This window comes from Zootoca vivipara, chromosome 6 (assembly GCF_963506605.1).
Source record: "Zootoca vivipara chromosome 6, rZooViv1.1, whole genome shotgun sequence".
Lineage (NCBI taxonomy): Eukaryota > Metazoa > Chordata > Lepidosauria > Squamata > Lacertidae > Zootoca > Zootoca vivipara.
Genome location: NC_083281.1, coordinates 83,165,318 through 83,191,543, shown reverse-complemented (window position 1 = coordinate 83,191,543; position 26,226 = coordinate 83,165,318). Strand labels below are relative to the sequence as shown.

General features: G+C 42.1%; 1 protein-coding gene across 3 annotated transcripts in view; it reads left to right on the top strand.

The window, feature by feature from the left end:
- The first annotated feature begins 9,162 nt into the window (after positions 1-9,162).
- The window catches only part of RERE (arginine-glutamic acid dipeptide repeats), a 342,916-nt gene continuing 325,852 nt past the window's right edge, over positions 9,163-26,226 (top strand). For 2 of the 3 annotated variants that reach the window (XM_060276213.1, XM_060276214.1), the window contains exon 1: positions 9,695-10,041. The gene's annotated coding sequence lies outside the window, so the exon portion shown is untranslated. Of the gene's footprint in view, positions 9,228-9,694; positions 10,042-26,226 lie in introns of those variants that run through there. The other variant, XM_060276215.1, reaches the window with a different exon arrangement.

Below are 26,226 nucleotides of genomic sequence, written 5' to 3'. Positions count from 1 at the left end.
TGGCCACATGACCTGGAAGCTATACGCCGGCTCCCTCGGCCAATAATGCGAGATGAGCGCGCAACCCCAGAGTTGGTCACGACTGGATCTAATGGTCAGGGGTCCCTTTACCTTTTAAGGTGTGAGATAGTGGGGAAAGCAGCCTTCAGAGGGACGTCTTGGCAGTATCAGAAGAGAAAATGGTGGCTATTGGAAACCACAAAATTGTGGTTTAGGACCACGCATACATTGATACCACTTTATTTATTTTAAAGCAATTTATTAAATTTTCCAAATAAACACATTAAACAAAACAAAACATTCAAAAACAAATACAACACACACAATAATTAACAATTATTCCCATATCTCTAATTCCCAATGCTCTGCCGAGCTTGACTTCCCTCCCTCCCCTCATTTGGTTTTCTTTCCAACTCTTATCTCGCAGTTCCTTATTCCTTATTTAAAGTCATTTCGTAGGATTTATTTCAGTCCTGCAAGTGTCTTTAAACTTCTACAGTTCTTTTCCATATAGTCCACAAATTTACTCCATACATTGATACCACTTTAAACAGTTATGGTTTCCCCGCCCCTCAAAAATTCTGGAAGCTGTCATTGTTTATGGTGCTGAGGGTTGTTGGGAGACACCCTAACACATCACAGCTCCCAGAATCCTTTGGGGGGAAGCCATGACTGTTCAAAGTGGCATAGTGTATGGTGTGAATGTGGCCTACAGCTCACTTCATTCTTCAACAAACAGCCCATTTGCCCAACCTGTAGGCTGTGCTGGTCTCAGGGCTGTTATGGGGCATACCTGCTTTGACCCCATCTGCTGCTCTGACCGTTTGTCTGTGTTCCTCCCTATCCCATGCTCTGGGCTGCTGTGCTCTGGGCTTCCCAGCTGCAACATCTCCCAAAAGTGTGTGAGGAAGTGGAGAAGATTATACTTTAAGTGATCTTCATTATCCTTGGTTTTTATCCCCCCTGTCTTCCAAAAAGGTGGCATAGGTAGCTCCCGTTTGTCCTCCGTATGTTGTAGGGGCTCCAGCTCCCAGCAAGCACAGCTAGTGGCCATCATCCGGAGGCCCACAGACTCTCCATTCTCTCACTGACTTTCTCAAAGTTTAAAACATTAGTAACTGCCCTTCTGTCTCCAGGTCACGCTCTTCAGCAATAAAATTATAGTACATTTCATACATCAACAAAACTTCCAGCCACTTGGCATGCACTGGGTAGTATGTTTGATACAATCCAATTAAATTATGATTTGGGATGAAAGGCTAAGTGAAAATTGGATGGCTTAAACTTGCAATTAATATCTGTTCTCAAAAAAGGATGATTTGTCCCACCATGTTCGAGTTGGCCATCAGGATCTCATTGTTTGGAGTCTTGACATACTGCCCTAGTCTTGAGAAATACGGTACAGTGGTACCTCTACTTATTAATTTAATGCGCTCCGAACACACATTCGCAAGTCGAAAAAAATTGTAAGTCGAATCCCATAGGAATGCATTGGGAGAAAAAATTCGTAAGTTGAAGCAACCCTATCTAAAAATTCGCAAGTAGAAAAAATCCTATCTAAACCGCATCCAAGATGGCGGACGGAGCTCCGTTCATAAGTAGAAACATTCGTAAGTAGAGGTACCACTGTATTTAGAAGCCACTAGATGTGTTGGGGGCAGGAATAGCAGGCCTTTTTTTTAGGTATTCCCACACCGGGAGGGAACCAGGCTTGCAGTTTTAGCATCTGTTTTTAAAAAACAAAACAAAAACAGCCCCTCACTTTATGCACTGACAGGATTGTGTTAAGCAGGCTTTCTGAAGAGACTGATCCAGACCTTTTCTGTGTGCCTGCAGCTCCACAAGCCCTGGCTTGCAGACATCCACCACAAAGCTAAGTGCTGGCATCTCTAGCAAAACACAGCTGGTGTTCCCAACAATTTTATTTACAGTAGGTTTCTGAACCGCCTTGTAGCATTATGCTCCCAAGGTGCATTAAATATAAATTTGACACAGAAATATTAAAACAGCCCCTGAGCAATACAGTCAGTTAAATGCTGCAGCAGATAAAATTGCAAATACAGAAATAGTTACACAGCTGATGAAACTATAGCACTGTGAATTGAGGCAAATGTTAATTGGATGGATTCTTAGTGCCCTCTGGTGGTCTATGTACAGAAATACTTGTGACTGAAACTAAGTAAGGCATCTAACCTTCGCAGACCCAGGATCTACTTTTAACCCAAACATGCCTTTGGGGACCAATTTCTTAATGTGTTATGATACATTTGCATGATCATAGTGCTGTTGCAACCCACTTGATGAGGACTGGTGATCTAGGACCAAGCAAATTTACCAAGCGGCTTTTAGTAGTGTTTTCCTGCAAATAATAATAATAATAATAATAATACAATGGGTGGAATGAGGCACATGAGATCTCTCCCTGGTGCCCATGGAAGCTTCTTGAGATCCCCTACTCTGTCCTTTTGATCATGATGACGTGGTGAGGATGGTTAGAATTGTATCCCTTGAAAAGTACATAGAAAGTTGGAAGAGTGATGCACATTTCCCCTTACAACCATGTGCTTTTCAAGGCTCACACTAATGGATCTGATTTTTACCTGCACCCCATGGGGAAAATGAAGTGTGTGCATGCACTTGGCATTGCTCAGGAGAATGGTCTTGGGGAGAAAAGCGACCAGAGAGGGTCTGTGGCTTGAAAACCCAAATGTGCTCATGAGCCTAAAGACTGGGCCACTTGCAATTCCCAGCAATGAGGTGGAAGTAGAACATAGTCACCGTGGCTGATAGCTATGCCCTCCATGAATTTAATTATCTTTTCAATGCATCCAAGTTGGTGGCCATCACTGCCTCCTGTGCAAGCGAGTTCCATAGTTTGTTTAACCTAGGTCCAGTACTGCCAATGGGTCAACTCTGAGTAGGACTTAGGTGGCTGCAGCCCCAGTATTCCAAGACAAGCTTAGCTGCTTTGTTGACTGAAGCAGATCAAACTGGCTGCAACCCGGAAAAGGTTTGTGGCAGGAACATCAATCTTCTTTAAAAACTTCCTTTCTCTGTATCAGGGTGGGGGGCTGGGAGAAGGGAAGCTCCCAGGGAGGGTCCACACTCTCTTGTATGAGTCAAGGGTTAAATTAAGATCTACCTTTGATAGAGGACTTTGTGTTTTTTTTCCCTCCCCTTTCCCTTTTAATTTTTTTCTACTAGGTCCCCCCCCCCAGATTAATCTGAAATCCCTTTCTCCAGCAAGATGTTTCAATATTTGGGGGAATCACTGCAATTACAGTATGTTGAGCCACTCTGCCCTCTTGTGGAGAAAGGAGGCGCATCTTTTGAGGACAGCTGCTCTGCTACTTCAAACATTTTGGGGGCAAAGCAGTGCCAGGGACAGTCATTACTTGTCAACATTCATTGGTACTTTTTGCAATAAAGCATTTGGCACTTCTGCAAGAAAGGAGGGAAAGTAGTCTCATGGCCCACTCCCCAGTCTACAATTGCAGTTAATCAGGACTAGGAGGAAGTTCCTGGCTCAATTTCCGTGGAAGGTTGAGAAAGACCCTTTCCAGAAACCCTGGAAAGCTGCTGCCTAACAGTGTAGACAATATTATTGTTATCATTTATTTATTAGTTGCCTTCTAAACCCCTGTCTCAAGGCAATTTACACATATGATAATGAAGAACAACAAATGCATTGAGAACAAGACTAAAAAGTGAACATTTTGGGTAAAGGCAATTTACCAAGCTGGGAAAGGCTGTCTGAACGAAAAATGTCTCTTTCTGTTTCTGGAAAAAGTTAAAAGCATTTGCTTTGACTGCAGAAGGCCCCAGGTTCAATACCCAGCAACTCCCGTTAAGGCTGAGAATATATTCCCTGTTTGAAACCTTGGAGAAGCTGCTGCCACAGTCAGTGCAGAAAATACTGAGCTGTCTGGACCAATGGTTTGACTTTGTATAATGCAAATTTGTATGCTCCTATTTAAACCAGCCCTTTACTGAAAGTCACAAAGGACTAGAAGCCTACTTTATCCCTGGCATCTTCAGGTAGGGCTGGGAATATTCCCTGCCTGAAACCCTGGAGTGAGGCTGCCAGTCAGTGTAAACAATACTGAGCTAGATGGACCAATGGGTCTGGCTAAGTAGAAGGCAGTTTGCTATGTACCTGTGTGGAGGGAGATTCCAAGCCAGGAACACCAGCACTGTAAAACATGCCCCCAAATGAATTGGGCATCAGTACAGCTATGTAAAGACATTTTCTTCACATTTTTTAAATACATAACGAAACAAATAATGTAGCCGCCACTCCCCTCCGGGACTTCTCTGTCTTTAATAGCTACATGATAAACAGGGAAATTCATCCACTGTGCTTTTGTGATGTGTGTTTAATTTCTGCCTGCCACACAGAAAAAGGAGCCATTCTAAACAGATCTTCCCATTGGCTGCTGACTCACTTTGCTTCCCACCCCCCACAATCACCTATTGAATGTGTAGATAAATCAGAGGAGAAAAGGATTGTTATCGCAGGTCGGGCGGACTCTGCAAACTGTCCCTAGAGTGCCATGGTCGTTAACACATATTTGTACAAAGCCAGGAGGGGGAAATGGGCATATTTAAAAATAGAGGCTATTGCACAATTCATCTTCGCAGTCTTGGGTATACGTTTATGTATATGGAAGAAGCATGTTGGTCATCTTCAGTTCCTAAGACTTACAACATAAAAGGGGGGCGAGGAGGCGTACCTATTCAAATTGTAGGGGAGTGGAGGAAGGTCATCCGTAAAAGCCAATCAGAATATTATACAGTAAGCTAATCACCATATTGACATTTGTCTGTTTAATTAGCCTTTCATTCTGCTTTAACAGCGAGCTGAGGAAAGGCCATGACTCATCCATCATGATCGCAGGCTGGGTTGCAATTTCCTGATTGCAGAATAAATTTTTGTTGCTCTTTAAAAAAAAGGGGTGGGGGAATGAGTTGGATTTCTTTATTGTTCCTCTTGGCTGCTGAATGGGGAATTGCAATTTACCTGCTATTACTTATCTGCTCATCTTCTCAAATATATGTGAGCTTAATATAGAAGTACAGTACATACCCGTAGTAGGTTACAGCTGTAGTTAACAGAGTTCAGATTACAGAGGAGAATGTTATATACACAGAAATCTGTCTTGTACTGAGTCAGAACATTTGGTCCATCTAGTTCAGTATTGCTTACACTAGCCTTCTGTGGCTCAGTGGTATAGCAGGGGTCAGCAAACGTTTTCAGCAGGGGGCCGGTCCACTGTCCCTCAGACCTTGTGGGGGGCCGGACTATATTTTTTTTGGGGGGGGGGGAATGAACGAATTTCTATGCCCACAAATCACCCAGATATGCATTTTAAATAAACGCACACATTCTACTCATGTAAAAACATGCTGATTCCCAGACCGTCCGTGGGCCAGATTCAGAAGGCGATTGGGCTGGATCTGGCCCCCGGGCCTTAGTTTGCCTACCTCTGGTGGTAGAGCATCAGTTTTGCATGCAGAAGTTTCCAGGTTCAGTCCCACCATCTTTGGGTAGCGTTGGGAGAAAGCATTGTCTGAAATCCTGGGTAGCTGCTACTAGTCCGGTGTAGACAATACTGAGCTAGATGGAGCAGTGGGTCACATTGGTACCATTGTGCTTCGTGATCTTGGACTCCTTCCCATGCAAAAGATGAGGCTTTGCACACGTCCCTTTTGATGTAATCACCCACTATCAGGATCCTAAGAAGCCTAACCCCTTTAACCTAAGAAAATACATTTCAAATGTGTTGCAAATTGTGTGGAGACCTTTGCAGCACATCAAATTAATGCTATTAGAACCAATATAATAATGTCTACTCTGAGCTTGATCTAAAAGGTTAACTCTATATTTTATTTGAAGCTGAGGATCATTAATTTGTAGTCTCAGTAAATTCTACAAGACTGAGAGGCTATGGATTTTATTTTTTAAAAGATCACACCCAGTTCAAGATCTTTCCTGCCATCCACGGACCCTTCATTGCTGTTCCCGGGTACAGTATCTGTTGCCTGAAGCAGTTGCTTCACTCTGTCTAATGATAGTACTGGTCCTGATCCCATCCTTCTTTTATAAGAAAATTTAAATATGTGTTTATTAACTGTGAACATTTTGAGTTTATAAAGTATAATTTATATTAGTGAATAAAATAATGCATATATGCATTTTTATTTATTATATGTGAATATTTTGCATTTATAAGATGGCATAGAAATGCTATTAATAAATTACACATTTACCCCTACATCATGTACCATGTGTATTTTATTAATGGAGCATTTCACATTGGTGTGCATATGGGTATACATTTACAGCATATGGGTATATATTTACAGAGAGAACATCCATATATTGAACTATATGAAGCTATTTACAGGTAGGTAGCTGTGTTGGTCTGCCATAGTCAAAACAAAATAAAAAAAATCTTTCCAGTAGCACCTTAGAGACCAACTAAGTTTGTCATTGGTATGAGCTTTTGTGTGCATGCACACTTCTTCATGGAGTTATATTTTTCTAGTTAAGTAAACCACACACACACAGTCACACTCTACAGTGACTAACAAAACAGCTACAGCAAATGGTTGTGGCAAATGTTTCAGTTTATGCCTTTAAAAATTTAATATATCTGTTTGGTTAGCCACTGTAATAAATATATTGTTTTAGTGATTAGCCACTGTAATAAATATATTGTTTTAGTGATTAATCGCAACCTTCTGGGATCCAGGGCAAATGTTTGTTTGATGCTTTAAAAATCATGTATCTATATGAATGAATGACAAAACAGAGATAGATGTTATGTCATTCACTTATTTTTCATATATCTGTACGTTGCATTTTTAAAAAATAAAACATACTGACAAAATATCCCATGTATCTTATTGGGAACATTGATCATATTTATTTATGTGCTGCTCATATATACCGCCTTTCTGCCAAGGTGCTTTATGATTTTGAAATATTATAATATACACAATATAAAATGAAAATATATGTATTACACATACACGCAATATGTATATATATCTTTATAAAATTCCTGTTGATACAAGACAAGTGAATACACTTTTGTCTTGTCAGACGTTCCTAACGATAAAAACGAAACCTTGCCATCAGTGTATATTTTGTATGGTTTGTTTTTAATTGAAGGCTCCACAGGGCAGAAGAGCACTCCTCAAGCATCACTGTGTGGAAACATCCATTGAAACAGGATCAGAACAAATGCAAAACAGTGCCCCTAACTTGGACAGGCACTCTAGAAGGATACCATGGTTGGTGGTACTGAAAGCCGCTGAGAGGTTGAGAATTAACACATTTAATTTAATTAACACATTTCCCCTGTCTCTCTCTCAATGGAGGTCATCATACAGGGCGACCACCCCAGAGCCATTCACCTTGACATGACCAGTAGTCCTCTGAGATCAAGGTGAAATCTACACACATATAAAAAACCCCGTTGTAAAAATGTATATGTGTATATGGGTTTTTTTTATATGTGTGTAGATTTCACGTTTTGAAAAACATATTGAATTTGCCATAGCTCACTGTCGCCATCTAGTTTCACATTTGTATATTGCACTTTACAACACACTTAAAACGTTTTATTTGAAGCTGTGTAGCTGAGTCCCAGTGTCAGCTCAGGCACAGGGTGGTAAACCAACAGATTCCCTCAAATGTCCCAATTGCCCAATGGCAGGGACACACGCTCTGTATCCCCACCCAAAATGGGCAGTGAGCCTGGAGAAAGAGAGAGATGGGATCTCTATAGATCACAGCAACTTTCCCTTGCTGACACTCAAGCCAGCCATGATGCTGCACAGAGTACCCATGTGGGCATAGCTGGGTGCAGCAAAGTCTGCCTGGCTCACCCACCCAGGTCTCAAGCCATACGGACCAGCTTGACCTCCTGGTTCAGAATCTGATCGTGGATGAGGGAGGTCTTACTCCAAGCAGATCTGGCATTCAGCAATAAAGAAAATCAACAATAGCCTGTTCCATATACCTGTATCCCTTAGTGTAGTACGCAATTAATATATGGATGATGCCCATGCCGATAACCAACACATGGTGAACATGTTGCATTCATTTTATGTTGTGAACTGCCCCCTGATCTTCGGATGAATAATAATAATAATAATAATTTTTCCTTCCAGTAGCACCTTAGAGACCAACTAAGTGTGTCATTGGTATGAGCTTTCGTGTGCATGGACACTTCTTCAGATAATAATTTTATTATTTATACCTCGCCCATCTGGCTGGGGTTTCCCCATGAAAGGCGGTAAACACAGGACCGGATTTAGGTTTGATGAGGCCCTAAGCTACTGAAGGTAATGGGGCCCTTTATATGTCCAGCTGTCCTTTGTCAACAACAAATTGTCGCTGTTTTTTGTGATATATATATATATATGCTATATGGAAATTTATGGATCTAATAGGTATCTAAAGCCATTTGCACATAACAAATAAGACCCTACACAACACAAAACACTGTTGCTGTATGTAGGTGTTTTTTTTTTAATCTTATATTTTTCCCTTTAATTTTATTTTGGAGCCCCCAAGAGAGTGGGGTCCTAAGCTATAGCTTGTTTATCTTACACGTAAATCTGGCACTTACACATGTAATAAATGATTATGGTGACATTTCACATTTATATGGTGGTATAATAATGAAATGGATAAAGACTCCTAAATTTTTAAATACAGTACACTAATATGCTAGTTAATAGAATTTACATATGGGATATAAAAAGAAATTAGGCTAGATAACTTCAATAAAAATAAGGGGCGGGGAAAAAACCCACAACCACACACTTTGAAAATATAAAAGTACATGAGGGGAAACCGCGTGTTTTTGTGGGCGAAGGGCGGGGGGGAGGTAGCGTCCCCCTCAGCCCCCCCAAGCTCAGCGCGCCAACCGTCGCGGGCGCGAGGGAGAATCCCCGCCCTCGGCCTCCCGCCTCGCCCAATCCCAATCCCGCTCCCTTCCTACTCACTCAAATATACACTCCCCCCCTCTCTCACACACACACACACTCTATTTTTTAAATCACTTCCATCCTTTGCCCTGATTGGTCGCGGCTTATTTGCCGGGGTCATGAGATACCTCCTCCTCCCCCACCGCACACATCTATATACACACACGGACATTCATAGACAGGCACACACCGGGTCCAGCAGCCAATGAGGAGGCGCGATACTGGTATGTGGCGCTGGCCTGTCTGGGGGTGGTTGCTGGGTGTCTCTTTGGTTGTGTGAGGAGGAGGAGGAGGAGGAGGAAGAGGAGAAGAAGAAGGAAGGAGAGAGAGAGAGAGGAAGAAGAAAAGAGAGGAGCTCACATTGCTGCTATTATTGCTTATCTCTGCCTCTCTCTCTCCCTTCACCCTCTTTTGCATATATATTTCCCCACAGAAGGAAAAGAGGAGGGTGTGCATTGAGCTGGCTGGATTATCTCTCCCTCCCCCCTCCTCAATATTCACCCACCTTCCTCCTTTAGCACCACTGGCTTCCTCCTGCTCCTATTGCACGACCCCCCAACCCTCTCTCAATCCCTCTTTCTTTCCCCTCCCCCGCCCTCCCCCACTGAGCACATTGTCTCCCCCCCACAACAGCCTCGGGGCCCCCTCCTCAATCTTTGGCCTCTTCCGCCTCCCCTAACCCCCCCCCTGTAGAATCTGACTCCATAAGCATCAGAGGATCCAACTGAGTCACTCTCCCACCCCTCCCCCTCCCCTGCTTCCATTCATAATAGAAGCCCCCTCCCATCACCACATCTCTTGCTTTTCCTCCACAATCTCGTTCTTTCCGCCCCCCTTTTTAGCTGGGGGGCTTCCATAGCCTCCTTCCCAGAAACCCAAAACCTCAGCAACACATATATTTTAGCCCTGACCCTTCCACAGCTCTCCCCTCCCCATCCCATTCTTCCCCTGATTCTTTTAGACTTTCCTTGGATCTACTTATTGCCCCCCCCGCCCCCCCACCAAGAATCTACTGATGGTGTGATCTGTGAGGTGAAGGTGAGTAAGGAAGTTCTCTTTGAATTGCCTTTTGCTTTTTTATTTATTTCCTTCCCTGTGGTTTGTGCAGGAAGTGATATGGGGTAGGTGGGAAATTGGAAGGTTTTGTGTGTGTGTTTTGGTTGGGGTGTGCTTAAAAGGCCCCTTTAAACACCTGGTGGTTTCACATGTAGCTCAAAAAGATTTTGGTAGAGAACTGGAGATTTTGTTAGAGGCTGATTCTGCCCCACCCCCAGCCACTCCATGAAGTGTTTTGAGAAACTGGGTTTTTGTGTATGTGCATGTTATGAATCAGAATGAATGTTGAATTCTTCAGATGCCTCTTGAATGGATATTGGGAGTCCATGTGGATGCAATTCAAAAAGAGGTTGAAATTGATGATTTGTAACATTTGCTTTCTTCCTGTCACTGCTGATATCTAGTTAGATTCATTATTTGTTTTACCAGTAACTGATTGGTGAATAAAAATATAGGATAACATTGTCTTATATGCACATTTTAAATAGATGGAAGATTTGTAGAAGATTTGGGGGTGGGAAGATACTATTCTTCGTACAATATGGAAACATATCAACTTCAGTGATTTCCCCCTTCTCTTTTTTATTTTAGTACAGCCTGTGTGTGAACTGTTTTAGTTGATAAACATTCCCAGTGTGATATTCTCTCTCTCTCTCTCTCTCTCTCTCTCTGTGTGTGTGTGTGTGTGTGAGAGAGAGAGAGAGAGAGAGAGACAAACCCTCCCAAATGGGTTGTTAGGAAAGAGTAAGCTGTGCCCCATTTTGTGAATGAATTGTGTGGAGACCTTTGATTACACACACTGATGCAATCTTCTTTTAATGCAATCACAGCCTTTCTGAGATACTTGCCTTTGGCTTGCACAGCCACATATATGTTCACACCTCTTTTTAAGATTTGGAAGATATTTGGGAACAGAGAGGTGTGGGAGGGGAGAGAGCAGAAGCTAAACTCCTGAAAACTAACAGTTGGTGAAGTTGGCTGTAAGAAAACAAAATGATTCATTCATTCATTCCTTCATTCCTTCAAGCATGTGGTTGAGTTTGGTTTATTTTTGAATACTGTTTTGCTGTTGCTTTTAATTTAGTGACTGACTTTGCCTGTGAACAGCTTTATTTCTGGGTTTTATAGTACCATGTCATTTTACCCAAAAAAAAGTGTGTGTGTGTGTGTGTGTATCCCCTTTTGTGGTTTGTGTGTGTGCCTAGTTTCTGATCTGTTCTGCTGCTGTAAAGCGAAACTCCAGTCAATAGTATTCATTACTATAAGTGATATAAACATTTGGTCTCTGTTTATTACAAATGTATGTCAAGATTTAGAATGCCTTTGTTTTTTTCAATTAACAAATATATCTGAAATGTCATGTTCCACAACAAGCAAGAAATTATAAGTGTATTTTACTATTGTTGCCAACACTTAATTTAACTTTTAACTGTTGGCACAGCTACGTAGGTGCTAAATACATACAATAGCACCCCATTTGGTGTGCTTTTATGTGTGTAGATTGCTTTCATAGGATGTGGGGAGCCTGAAGATTGGGGTGAGAGAAGTACAGTTACTGGGTGTGTGTGTCTGATTTAAAAAGTGATTGACTTCTTTTGGTTTTGTTCCTGGAGCATGCACTATAATTTATTTGCCAGGATCAGTTTCTTTCATTTTAATGATTTATTCTTGTGGGTGGTGAGCTGCTATGCTAATCTATTAGTTAGTGAGGACTGAAGGAAAGAGAGGGAGAGACCCTAGGGTGGGATCTTATTGTTCACTTTCTCTCATAGTTAGAGTCATGCTTGCTTACAGAGAAATAAAGCATTCCCCCCCTCTTCTCTCCCCCCCCCTGCTTTTTTAGCTGGGAAGCATTACTCCATTACTTCTGTCTTTACAAGGTTAGAGAGAGGCCATCCAAGGTGAATGGAAGAAAAGCCAACACCTAAAGCTCCTTCTTTCCTCTTCCCTTTTCTTAGACTTAGCTTCTCCTGCTGTTCCTGTGTGGAGTGAATTTCAAAAGTGATAACAGTAAACTCTAGAGGTTGTAGTCAGTGTTAAGTCAGCGGAAGAGTTAGAAGCATTAAAATTGATGGGCATGACTATCTTAGGACCATACATTTCAGTGAGTCTACTTTGAGTAGAACTCAGTTGGATACAATCCTAGGCTTCCAGTTTACATAGAGTGGTCTCCCCTTCCTACCCCAAAGAAAATTGCCAGAGTTTCCCTGAGTAACAATGTATTCATTCCTCTTTATTCCTGAATGTACGGTAGGATCTTATGTCCACAAGGCAGGTGTGTTTTGTTCTGCATGCAGAAATTATCAGGTTCAGTTCCTGGCTCTTTCCAGTTGAGAGACTCAGGTAGTAGGTGTCAGGAAAGCCCTTTCTTTACCTCAGATCCTGGAGAGCTGCTGCCAGTCAGAGCAGGCAGTAGTGATTTTGATAGAGAGCGACAGCTTCTCATGTTTCAGACAGTGTCAGAAACTAGCCAGGTGCCAGGCATGTTTTGCTACTGGTGTGGGTCCAATTGCCACCCGGGGAGATCTCTATACGGCAGGTTTGCGAATGGGAAAAGCAAAATGTCACTTGGAGAAGAATCTGAAATATTTTCCTTGAAGATCAAATTTGCTTTAGTCTGGATTGTTTTATTTGATGTTTTAATGTGTTGTAAACTGCTTTGAGATTTGTTTTTAAAAATATAAAGTGGTATAGAGATGACTATGATGATGAAAATAATAATCCCACTGCAACCCCCCCAAACCCGCACTTAGAAATTCCATTGTGGCAACTGCAACCCAGATTTAAGGTGCCATTTGGCAATTAGATTATATATCTGAGTTTCTAACACTGGCAGGAGTAACCAATAACCATACAAGGTATGTTTGTATATGAATCGCTCTATGGCATAAGTGGGCTGACCCAAGTCTTGTGTGGCGTTCCAGTTCACCAATCGAATTTTCTATGAGTGTATTTTAAATTTACTAAGCAAGAGTGCTTAGGATCCCTTCTCAATTAAGGCGTCACTAGTCGGTGTTAAACTATCTGCGAGCACACTCTTGATTGAGAAAAATATAGGCGGTCCCTTGCTGGATCAGACCAGGGATTCCAGCAGGCCATGGTAGTCTACCAGAAGCTTTCTGGGGATCCAGCTGTGAGCTGTCTTCTACTTTCTGCCATCCCCTTGTGTATAAAACTCCCCAATCTCTCAATGATGAAGAGGGTGGTTGTCTGCTTAAGGTAGCTTTTGTGTCCTGCTGCACTTCTTAACCTCCAAGCGTTCCTGGCATCCTTTCAAATGTAAGTTGTTCCTTCTAAAGCCCTTGGCAATGGATAACAAATATTAACTAATCTCCTTGTAATGAAATTCCATCTATGCTTCTCTAGTAACCAGATTCCTTTGGCTTCAAGTTCATAACCCTCCTTGTTTTCTGTTGTATATCTTTCTCTTTTTTCATGCCTTGCTTTTAGGCCAGCAGTTATTTCATAGGGATGCCATTTTAAGACATAGTCTGGCCAAGAAATAGGTCAGTGGTGGAACATATGAGTCTTCACTGGGACTTGACTTGTGGTGGGAGGTATGTGTAATAATGAGCTTCGACAAGACCCTGCTCTGAATTATTAATTTAACTCTCCGTGTCTGCTAGCTTTTCCAGCTAATTGCAGAGCCTGGACTCCTAAGTTGTATCTTCTGACTGTGTAAGCCCCCAAGGTCAGAAGAACTGCCTTGCTGGATTGGACAAAAGGACCATTTATTCTAGGAGTGGGCAACATGTGGCTCTCTAGATGTTATTGAACTCAAGCTCCCATTAGTCCCAGTCAGCATGGCCAATGGTCAGGGATGAAGAGAGTTGTAGTCCTGCCAGATATTTCTCAGATAAAGGCATGTAAGGAATGGCTTTTCTTCGTTGGTTTCCAGCATCTGGTTTTCTGGGTGTATATTACATGCTAACATGGACACATTTAGCTATTGTGGTTAATAGCCCTTGAGGGACAGGAATGTGTATAAAATGTAACAGACTGTCCTCTGCATCAAATAAAACAAAACACATTAACCCCCCCCCCCAATTCTAGCAACTTTAACAAACTACAGTTCCCAGAATTCCTTGGGGGAGGCCATTTGCTTTAAATATTCAACATATATTTAAATGTCTGGTGTGGGTTTGCTCCAAGTAAGCGGCACTGCTAGAATAACAAGAGAACAATCCTCTCCTCCATGAAATACCACCCTTCATGCATCTTCCTTAGGAGGCAAAGCTCCTATTCAAGCTTGCATAGTGACCCCTCTGTTCACAAAATGAGAACTGATGGAAGATGCCAGAGCAGGCACAAATCTTGGGTGCTGTTCTGAAATCACTGAGTTTGTTCTATTATTAAGGATGCTGACATTCTTATTATTGATTGACCATACTCTGAACAATCTAAAGCCACATTGTCATTTTACAGACCTGATGGAGGTTAAGCCACTTGTCTCAGTGTAAGGTCTTGTCAAATACAATAGGCAGGGAAAAAGGAGATTATGTCTGCCACCCCGAGTGCCGTGGAGGAAAAGCAGTATGCATGTGTAATAAAGCCTGTATACATACAGACACCATACATACGTAATAAACGGCACAGATAAATTCAGTCGTCTTTGGAACGTGGGTTGGCCTCCCTAATTTATCTTGACTCGCTCCAGTTTCTCTGTGTGCCTCAGTCACTAATACTGCTGGTTTTGTTTTCAAAGGAGGCCGTAGCCCTTTCCTCCCTTTATATTTGTACAAATACTTGTTTTCCCCTGTGGGGTTGATGTCTCTGGAGTTTCAAAACATACTGTGGGCTTCATTTGGTTTGTTCCATCATATATATGGATGAGGAGGCATGCATTGAAATGCTTTGTGAATCCCCTGCTATAGTAAAAATATTGGGCATGGGTGTCAGACTAATTGCCATGGCAAGCTCCTTGTGCTGTGTGCCACCCCTAGTACCGGTAAATTGGAAAGAATCACTAGATGTTCAGAGGTGATAAAGTGAAATTAAAATAAATCTGAGTTAAAAATGAGTTCGAATGAAAATGAGCCAGGAAAGGAGGTGTATTCACTAATGCAACCTAAATTGACCTGGATTTTGTTTATCTTTAATTCACCTCACCCACAGAATACAAATTAGTCTATCTCATTATGTATGCATACATCCATTTACACTAATGGGAGTTTATTTTTGAGGTAGGGTGCAGTGACAGAACTGCAGCTTGACATTCTCATTTGTGGCTTTAAATCAATGAACACAATATCTGCCTGTAAGATTATTTTGGCCAAAGAAAGTGTCTGGAATTATTCTTATTGTTTGCAAGAAGAAGACATCATTTTCTGGACTGATAGAATGGATAGTGAAGATGCTCAAATGGAATTGGGAGTAAATTCTAGAGGCTCCTCCCTGGAAACTGCTAAATTTTTGTGTGTCTGGGATGTAGCGTACTGGACAGAGGTAAGCGTTGCATCCATTGCTCTGACCACATTTGCCCTTGGCCCCACAGGTGTACAGGCCTCTGGAAGGTACTCCAGAAGGGAATGTGGTCCTCCAGCTGTTTAAACAGACTCTTTCTCTCTTGGCAGGGAAAGGTTGAAAATAACTTCTAAATTTAATCTTGATGACCTGCTCTTTCTCTGTGTTCCTGCAGAGGTCACCTAAGTGAATCTTTTTTCTTTTTAAAAAACTTTTAGGAAATGGAGCTGATTTAGTATTATGAGATTTAAACCAAATCAGTTGTTATACTTTTTTAGCAAGGGGGCAATGGAAAACACCTGGCTCCTTTTTTTTGCTTTGAAATATCTAGAATGGGGGTATTTCTTTTCTAGCCAGTGGGAGGAACAATACTGCAAGATGGTAAATCTTTCAGCTTTTCGCCCCTTTGCCTTTTTTCATTTATAAATGCCATTTCTGAACTACTTGAAGCCTTTAGCCCTTTCTCCCCCCTCCCTGCCTCCCTTTCTCTCTATGTGGTTCTTAGGGTTTCCCATTTGGCAACTAGGTTCCCCTTTGATATTTTGCTTTAAAAACAAAAAGATGATGAAAAGAACAAACACTTAAATTTGTTTTCAAAAACACCACAGGATATTGGTGTCTAAAGGGGATGTCTTGACAGCTTGGAGGTTTTTCTGCACTTTGACACTCTGCTTTTTTGGTAGTTTATGTTCATACTCTCATTTGATTGGCAGTTTGTCTCTGGAAAATGGCCAGCTACAATCTGTGCTACACACACATATATAATTAATTTGTGGTAGTGAATCTTTTATTTTTTTCTTTGGAGCAAAATAAATTTGTGAGAGTGAGGATTTAATTTTTTGGAGGCACTAAGGGCTCAGATATGAAACGAGAATTCCAAGATGTGGTGGTTTACATTTGGAAGGGAGGGAGATGGGGGAGTGTTAACAAATGGATGTGGAAATCTTCTTGTGGTTCCCATGTGAGTGAAAGGCAGCATTCTTTGTTTCTAAAACAAACCACATTCAAAACTGGTTTTGCTACAATCCAAAGTGCTTTTAATAGCATTCTTTGCACTGGTGAGCCAGCAGGTATAAAAGCAAATCTGGAATGTCAAGGTGTGGACACAGTACAGTGCTAATATTTGCTGTATGTGGTGAACTCAGGATTTGATTGACATGTTTTAAACCCAGTTGCTTGAGTCTTTCTGAATTCAAGTGAAGATCATGCCTTCATAGTGTTATTAGCTTCTACTCAAACAGAAGGTGGCTAACATGCATTACTCCAGTTAAGATTTTAATCCTCAAATCTTCTAGGGAGAGCTTGTTTCTTTCTACATAACTTGAAGGAGGGGAGCCTTAACTTCCATGGGACCAGATTGCAGAGGGATAGCTGTGTTAGTCTGTTGCAGCAAAAATTAAGAAGACTTGGAACAGAATCACTGTGGCATAAGTTCTTGTGGGCCGGGGCTAACTCAATTAAATGCAGTTTCCATTGCTGGTGCCCTGTTTCTCAGCATAGGGTAATAGAAATTCCAGTTGAGAGGCGGTATGCCTCGTGAGTCCCAGTTGCTGGATATCACAAGTGGGGAGAGTGCTATTTATTTTGGGTCCTGCTTCCAGACTTCCCCATAGTCATCTCGTTGGTCATTGTGAGAATAGGATGTGGGTTTGATGGGTCTTTGGTCTGATCTAATAGGGCTGTTAGTATGTTCTTATGAAGGGTGCTTCCCTGTTAATACATTTAGATTCTATTTACCAGTATTTTGAATATTTTTACAGTGCCCATTAACCCAGATGTTTCCAAGGACTGAACATGGGGGAACTCGCTTGTACCTGGATATAACCTCTAATTGTACCTGGATATAACCTCTAATTCTCTTATCTGAACAGAAATTAAGACTGTGTAGGCACTTGGGTAAGCTTTCTTTAAATAAGTCTTCATATGAATGAACACCAGTTTTGGAGTGGGAAAAGACCCTTCCTTAATTTTTTTATGATGTCGTTGTTGTTGTTGTTGTTGTTTATAGCCTGCCTTTTTTCCTGGCAAAGACTCAAAGTGGCTTATAGCTAAAATAGAAGCAGCTAAAAGCACAGAAAAAGGCAGCCATTAAAACCTACATGTGCTGTATCAGGACCATAGCTGTCTATTTTTCCCTTTTCTCGTGAGGAAACCTATTCGGAATAAGGGAATTTCCCTTACAAAGGGGAGGAAAGTTGATAGCTGTGATCATGACCCATCTTGGAGGCATTCCTTCCAGTGTAACAGAAAAAGGGGGATGCTGCTTCTAAGAAACAGCTTGGCTTTTCACGTTTTTTTGTGTGGGCTCCTCTATGAAATGATTACTTTTTTAAAAGAAAAAAGTTCTTCCCAGTTAGTTGGGGAACCAACTGTTAGTTGGGGAACCTAATTCATGTTGTGCATGTGTTAAAATCTGGCAAAGAGGCTTTTGAAGCTAATGCTCCGAGCTTTAGGTATCAAGTTTGCTTGTAGCTTAGCAATCTTCTGTACATTTTTAATTCACTGTAGTTTTAGGCCCTAAGCAGCTTGTTAAAAATGTTGTTAATGCAAACTACGTGGGAAGCTCCTGTATTAGAAATTATGGTAAGACCTTTTAATATAGGCTCTCTCTCTATTCTATGCGTTCTGCAGTTCCCCCTTCCTACTTGAAAAGAAATACAGTATATTCCTGCGTATAAGACTATTTTTTAACCCAGGAAAATCTTCTCAAAAGCCAGGGGTCGTCTTATACACTGGGTTGTATTTCTTATATGGCGAGTATATCCCAAACTCTATATTTTAACTGGAAAAGTTGGGGGTCGTCTTATACGCCCAGTCGTCTTATACGCCGGAATATACGTAGTATTTCTGATTTGCTTCTTGCATTGTGTTCTTTCCTGTTTTCCCTCCCCCCCTCAGTTTAGTTATTTTTTTATCCATAAAAAAGGTATTTGTCTCGCATCACCCTTTTCATTTTAAATTAAAATGCTTTCTCTTTGCTGCTTTGACACTTCCATTTCTTCTTATTGTTTCTTTGTATGCCTGATGTTTTTTCCTGTGTCTAGCTTCTTCTTTTTTTACCTTGTTGCTTTGATTTGCAGTTTTTCATTAAAATGCCTCTTCTGTGCATTTAACCAGATTTTTCTGTTCGCTCAGCATTTGGAGAGGATCAGAAGGTGATGCTGGAGCGAAAGCTGACGGTGCAAGGAAGCCTTAGTGCTCAGATGCTGCCGTGCTTTTAAGTTCCTTGAATGCAAGCTTTGCTCGAACTGCAGCGGTTGCTATTTTCACAGTGCAATTGGCAACTTTCTTGAGGGTGTTTCTCTGCAGGACATTTCCCTACTTTGGATTTGGTGTTGTGGCACACAGCTGGGGTTTCTGGAGTTGTAGGGGAATGTGTGGCACTGGGATTTGTATCTACCACCCATGCCAGTCCAGCAGAATCCATTGTTTGCTGTTGATTCAGCTGGGAGTTCAGGGGAAGGTCAGTAGGCATGTGGCATGACTGGGGTGGATGGGGGGGGGCGTGTGCTCTATTTGGACCAGATGTAGAATGTTGACTTCCTTCTCTCTTCATAAGAGCAGCCGATGCCTTCCATATTGTTTAGCATTGTCTTTCCAATGGTTAAAATAGTTTAGAACAGAAAATTAACAGACAATCTAATAATTGGTGTTGTGGGATGCACATATTCAACTAAGACTCAATAGTGAAATATATTTGAATATCTAAAAGTGTGACAGTGGTTGTGAATTGGCTTTTTTCTTGTTTACTAATGTAATTAATTTTTAGGAAACTTTCTCTCACTTTACCTTTGATATCTATGCTACTGAATTACTTCTACAGCTTTAATTTTAGAGAAAATGTGCTAATTTAAACATTATCAGTACAGTAGTACTATAACTGTTTTAACAATATGTTAAAGGTAAGTAAAATTTTATCAGTTTAAGAGTTAGACCAGGGGTCAGCAAACTTCTTCAGCAGGGGGCCGGTCCACCGTCCCTCAGACCTTGTGGGGGGCCGGACTATATTTTGGAAAAAAATATGAATGAATTCCTATGCCCCACAAATAACCCAGAGATTCATTTTAAATAAAAGGACACATTCTACTCGTGTAAAAACACCAGGCAGGCCCCACAAATAACCCAGAGATGCATTTTAAATAAAAGGACACATTCTACTCATGTAAAAACATGCTGATTCCAGACCGTCCGCGGTTGGATTTAGAAGGCGATTGGGCCGCTTCCAGGCCCCAGGCCTTAGTTTGGGGACCCCTGCAGTTAGACTCATAAGTAGTAGCAGTTGCCAGGGCATTACGACATTCACCTCTACAGCCTGATTTAAAACATACTGAAATATTGTGATGATTAGCTGATGATATATTGTGAAATTGAAAACCAGATATCGCCCAGCTCTAGTTGCCATGCTCTAGCAGAGGGGCATCCTGACTGGCTGCTATTAGGGCTGGAGTCACTATATGTTTTGTCTTCCATTTCTAATGCTTGCCATGTCCTAACTGGGAAACTTAAATTCCTTCCCTCCTCCTGTTTCCTGCTTAAACTCTGAAAGGCAGTACTGTACTGTCTGATTCTCCTATCAGCCAGGAGATCAGAGGCCAATGGGAGGCTGTTCTCCATTTATTCTAAGGAAGAACATCATGGCAATGGGGAGACCAAGCTGGTCCTTTCCATTGACCAAAGGAGCAGCAGCTGCAAGAAGCTTGCTTCTTCCCCTGCCCTGCCCTGCCCTGGCAGAAAGAGCATTTATGAGAACTGAAGTAAAATTTAAGCTGGTTCCTATGAACCCAGAGAAATGGATCCTGACCCAGGGAGAGCCCAAGGATCCAGGCAAACAGACGAATTTAAGCGTCTCCTGCCCACCAAATAACAGAGACCAAACCAGGACGTACGAAGCAAGGCACTTTTATTTCGCTGTTGCAACAGGGTCCTTCCTCTCACGCAGGAGAACAAGGAAGGGACCCAAACAAAGGTGTCCTGTCCTTAAAAAGAAATTTGAAATTGGTTTCAGCCCACCCCGCAGAAGCATCATCCATATGTCACAGAAGGGGTGTAGCCCAAGACCGCTCTCCCTAGATTCATCATAGGTACATCATGAACTGGGAGGTCTGGTGGCAGTAATCTGAGCAGTCTGGACCCTGCCCCCTGCCCCCAAAACCTAATCAACAAAATTGAGAGATATTTACATTTCCCTGTTTCCCAGCCAAGTTAATCACACCCTTTTGTCTGGCACTCAGGTATCAGGATGCCAGGGTTATCACTTTAATTCCTGAGACAATGAGAAGGTTCCCCCCACCCCACTTCTTCCTTGCAGAGGAACACCTGGTCAGAGAGAGTCAAAATGGTGTCAGTCAGGCCTGTTTTCCTGTGCTGCTTCAGACATGTTTCTGTACATTCATGTACATGTTTTATGAACAATTATTATATATATATATATGACCTCAAAATTCTTATAACAGAACCCTTTGCCCTCTCAATCTCTTGTCCTTTTAGGTTGTAAATTTGAAGGCAGAAGCAAACTTAAGCCTATCTGGCCTATTTTGTGTGTGTTGAAGAGCAGGGTACAAATACTTTAAATAATAAATGAATAAATACTTGAATGCTGCTCAGCCATGGGTGTTGCTTGTGATGCTGGATCACCTCTCTTAGCGTGGAGGTGACCCCTGACTTCCTGATGGTGATCCAGGCTGCTTTGTTGAATTGCATCTGGATTGCTCTTAGCTGTTTTGGTAACCTTGAACTCTTTGGCTCTGACCCCTTACTTCAGTGCCAGATGGTAGCTTGAACTCTGGTTTTCAGCAGCTATCATTTTTCTCCCTGAGTTTTCACAGGTGACTCAGCCTAACATGTACATTGTTGACCATAACTATGGAAGTGTCCATGATATACAGCTAAGCTGTGCTTCCTAAACTGAAAATATTTGTGTGGGTGTGGTACAATCATTGTTTAAAATGTTGTATCCTTTTAGAAAGGCCTGTTTCCTAGTGTTACATGGAGTGAGGTGGGAAGTGGGTGGGTGGAAAGTCCACAATCTGGTATATTCCACCGCTGTGTGTCCATGTCCAGCTTGCAGGTTCCATCTGGTCATCCACTGTGAGAACAGCATACTGCACAAGATGTGCCTTTGACCTGATGCAGCAGACTTGTTCTTATTGTAGCCATCAGTTGTTAATGTTGGATTGTGCCTTTTTTTGTCCTCCTTTATCAGTTTGGTTCTTAATTGCTCTGATTTAGTAAGGAATGACTCTGCACTCCTATTGAAAGCATGATCAAGAAAGGTTGATGGCTGTCACACATCCCATAGGGTTACCTAGTTGACTCTGCATAGCTGAAATCTTGAGAGATGTGTTCACTAGGATTAAACTTCCTTGGGATATTTTTGTGTGTGGCCCTCAGGTGGGAGTTGCTCTGCAAAGAGGTCTTTCACATCTTGGAAGTGCTTGGCAATGAAAGCTGTGTACAGACAGGCACCACATGTGTAAGTGAAATTGCATAAAGTGGGAACACCATTGAAAAAGCCTGCAAACACCCTCTAAATCTCTGGAAACCCTTGAAAAACCCTTTAAAAAACCCAGCAGCACTTATTAGACTGGCCTGAATGGTGGTACTCAGTCTTCTCCATCACTGGAGGACAATGTGGAAAGAACAACAAGCAGGGTAGACCGGTACCTCGAAGTGCATGGCTGTGGATCAGATTCATTTGCTGCTTATGGTGTCTTGCAGAGGAACATGGTGATGGATAGCTGCCACTTTTGTTTCTTTAGCTGGGCAGGGTATGCTTGGGCAGCCTCCTGGTCTGTGGCTGCACCTTCACCATTGGTGTGTATATTCTTCAAATTGAAGCGATGTTGATAGGAATAAGCTGGCAGTTCATGTCATCTAGCCACAGGTTCAGCGTCTTATGTCCCTCCACCAGGGCCTTGTCCCACACCTAGATGGTGACCTTCACGGTTATAGGTGTACTCGCTGTTACTGCTGACCGGATTTGCTTCTCCCATATCTTAATGGCACGTACTGTATACTGGACGCATTCCTGCAATACTTCTGTGCCACAGCACACACACACAGTCAGGTCATCTTGTAAACAGTCTAGCACTTCCCATTTTTCCTCCGGCATGGGCAATACTTACTACTTATTGGGTTTCTCAGCACCTGAAGAAGATGACGATACCTTGCGTTTAGATGCCATCTCAAAAAAATTCTCAAAAAACTACGGTAACTCCTCCTCCCCAAACTCTGCCAAAAATTCTGCAGATTCCACCACAATCGCTCCCTCCAAGCCTCCTTGCTCGAACTCTCCACAGGTCTCAAAGATTGGTGCAAGGGCTACTGGGATTGCAAAATGTTGTTTTTGTGATATTTTAAGGCCATTTTTGCCCCTTTTCATGCCACTTCTGGGTTTGCCACAATGTGCACAGTCGCGTGTGCCTTAAACACACGTAAATGTGGAATTGCCTGTATATTTTAACCTGCTATGTTCTAGAATAAAGTTGCCACCCTGTTCTTGGTGACAACCTGGAATCCCCAGAGTTGGGGTTGGCTGCAGACTTCAGTTGCTTAAGACTGTTACAAGAGGACAGTAACTGCTGTTCCATTGATTACAAATCCTTTCCTACCCCCTAAAAAGAGGATGAGATTTCAAAGGACAGTAGCCAGAAAGGGACAGGCAGCAAATGTACTCTCCATCACACCATATGCTTCTGATGTGCATGTAGCAGAGATGTGATTTTCCCCATGAATTTAGGCCCTTTTGATTTCCTCTGTCATCAAGATGGCCTTAAATTGCTTCCTCTGCTTTTTCTGAGCATCAAGTCCCTTTAAACCCCTGGCAAACAGGCCTTTATGCCTTTTGATGTCTCTCCAGTGTTCGATTTGGTCTCTTTAAACCTTTGCGGGCTTCAAAGAAGGTGATTGGTGCCAGAGGGCAGGCAGAGCTCTGACATCTCAAGGAGGTGTTGGGTCACTGAAACATTTCGGAAAGTAGAGCTTGGCTGGCCTTCAGAATAACCTTTACTACAAAACTTGCAACATTTAAAAGCTTTGGAGCCATCACGGTGGGAGGATGTGCAAGACCGTAAGAAGTATGCAAGCTTGTTTCTCTCCTCTCTGCCTCTTCACATTCCCAAAGCATGCTACCAGTTTTCATTACTGTGCCAATTTGCATGTTGAGACTTTTTTTTTTTAATTGATGATATATATGTTCTAGGATAGTAACCCTGTTTGGTGTATTTGGGTTAGGAAACCAAAATGATATTTGGGGCATTCTGCTGAACTGAAAGTCCCAGAAGGGAAAGCAACATAAAAGGATGCGTGTGGTGGCTCCTGGATTTGCTGCAACTGAAATCACACCTGAACAGGCAAGAAATTTGCTTAATCTGTGTGGTGGTGGTTTGTGTTCTGGTTGAGGTAGCAAATAACCTGGTAAGATTAAAAAGTATTGTCAGCTTTATTATTGACTACTTTATTCTGGCAATACAGAAACGTAGGTGTTCAGCCTTGAGTGTAAACGAGTAAAAGGCAAGGATTTGTCTCTTACATTGGGATTGATTAGAACTCCTGAATAACTCCATCCTATATTTTTGAGAGATGCATGTTGTTTACAGTGATGCTATTTGTTGTGCGTGCAGTTCATGGCCTGTATAATGTGAACAGTGTGAATGTGAACACACTGGCAAAATTTCAGTAGATCTGGTTCTTTCCTTTTTCCAAGAGTGAGTTATATGGAGTGATACATTTGACACACTGGACCCAAATTTGGCTGTCCTACAATGCTTAATGCTCAGTGCTCTATTTCAAAGTTATTGCATTTGGGGAGTCCTTTCCATGCTAAACTTCTGCCTAGGGACCCTAGTACGGAAGCTGTACTTCTCAGGATAGGGCAGGGCTGTGCAGAATTATTAAAACAGCAGAGAGCATTATTGGCTGCTCACTCTCCACCTTAGAACAAATCTACACCACCAGGTGCCATAGAAAAGCACTAGACATATCAAGAGATCCAACACACCCTGGTCACCATTTCTTTGAGCTCCTGCCATCGGGACAGAGATATAGAACAATGCAGGCAAGAACGAGCCAACGAGCCGTCTCAGGAACAGTTTCTTCTCTAGAGTTTCCATTTTGGCCTTAAATGGAAAGTCTGGACTTTGAAGTCATCTTATTTTACTTGTTACTGTATTTTGTATCATATTTACTGTTTTTAATTAGGTTTTGTAGTAATTTTGGATTATGTGGAATGCTTTATCTGAGTGGATGTACCGTAGCAACCGAGTAATTTCGTTGTTCCCGCAAGGGGACAATGACAATAAAGATATCTTAACTACTGTGCAACTTGTGGGGAATGCTGAGGGTTTTGGAATGTATGTTAGTATGTACATCAAGTTCATGCAGGGCACTGGCTAGCCCTGATGGACCTCACATTTTCCCCATAGGAATCAGTGTTGTGCTCTTAACATGCATCAAAAGCTTTCCTGTGGCTAAACATGGCAGGTCAGCATCAGTAGCAGCTGGTAAGCTCATTGTTGGTGAAGCCTGTCCACCATCGCTGCTGCCCTAATTGAGGAATCTTGAGCAAGCTCCTGGGGGAATGCTGGGCTCCTGTGATGACCCAAGATTGCTTCTTCTTGCATGAGATGACCTCAGAAGTGTGGGGCTTTTGCCTTGCATGAAATGTACATGAACGTGCCCTTCCCATTTTTTGCTTCCATGTACTTTTGTGTCAGGAAGATGGCACATTGCTATTTAAAGGTCACTAACTGGCAACACTGTGTGTTCATCTAAGCTATAGAGCCAAGTATTGTTACATTGCCAAATCAAACTATTGTGAGGGTCATGAATAGACTTCTGTGCTGTATACACTACAGATATTATTGATGGTATTTCCCCCTGCCTCTCCCCTCCCCACCCAGTTTGTGCATGGAGGAATTGACACTAGTTTGCTTGCTTGCTTTTCAGAAATGTGATTCAGGAAAGCTTATATACTCTCATCCAACTCGTAATTTCTGTTGCATAAATTTCTGTTCCACCTCTCTCTTTCTCAAGTGCTGCAACTGCTTTTGTTGCTGCGGAGATCTCCATAAAGGCATATGAAACAATGAGGTTGGTGGCAATTGGTTAATGTTTATGTTATTGTTCTAAGAAACTGTTCTGGTGTGTACCAGTGTCATGTTTTACTCACTGTGGGTGAATGGATGAATATATACACCACCTTTCTTTAAACTAATGGTGAGGAACCTTTCGGTCAGAGCCAAATGTAGACCTTCAGGTGCTTCTGTCATACCCTTCACCAGCCCTGTGCCACACCCTCAAGTGCTTATGATTTGCTGTAATGTGTCCTTGAACTATGATGGTACTGCTTGCTTGGATGGCTGGAGAGCGTATGGGTGTACAGTGGTACCTCTACTTACGAATTTAATGCGGTCTGAACGCACATTCGTAAGTAGAAAAAATCCTATCTAAACCGCATCCAAGATGGCGGACGGAGCACCATTCGTAAGTAGAAACATTCGTAAGTAGAGTTATTCGTAAGTAGAGGTATCACTGTATATAGAAACCCCTGACTTTTGTGTAGCTGGAATGCAGCAAAATGTACCTGAGTAAGGATCATACCCATTGCTCTGCCCACTCCTTGTCTCTGGCCCTTGGAAGGTTAGTCATGAGGTCCTCGGGCTGCAAAAGGTTCTGTATCCCTGCTTTAAACCTTCACATGACCTG